Below are 204 nucleotides of genomic sequence, written 5' to 3'. Positions count from 1 at the left end.
GGGTTGCTGAGGAAGAGGAAGAGGGGGATGAGGAAGGAAATCTATCTATCCATCTATCTATCTATCTATCGTCGACGGGTGGATGAGGAAGAGGAAGAGGGGGATGACGTTAGAGGTAAAATAGGAAGGAAATCTATCTATTTATCTATCTATATCTATCTATCGTCGACGGGTGGATGAGGAAGAGGGGGATGATGTTAGATG

This window comes from Penaeus vannamei, chromosome 36, assembly GCF_042767895.1.
Source record: "Penaeus vannamei isolate JL-2024 chromosome 36, ASM4276789v1, whole genome shotgun sequence".
Taxonomy (NCBI): domain Eukaryota; kingdom Metazoa; phylum Arthropoda; class Malacostraca; order Decapoda; family Penaeidae; genus Penaeus; species Penaeus vannamei.
The sequence above is the reverse complement of the archived record's forward strand: the minus strand, read 5'-3'. Positions refer to the sequence as shown.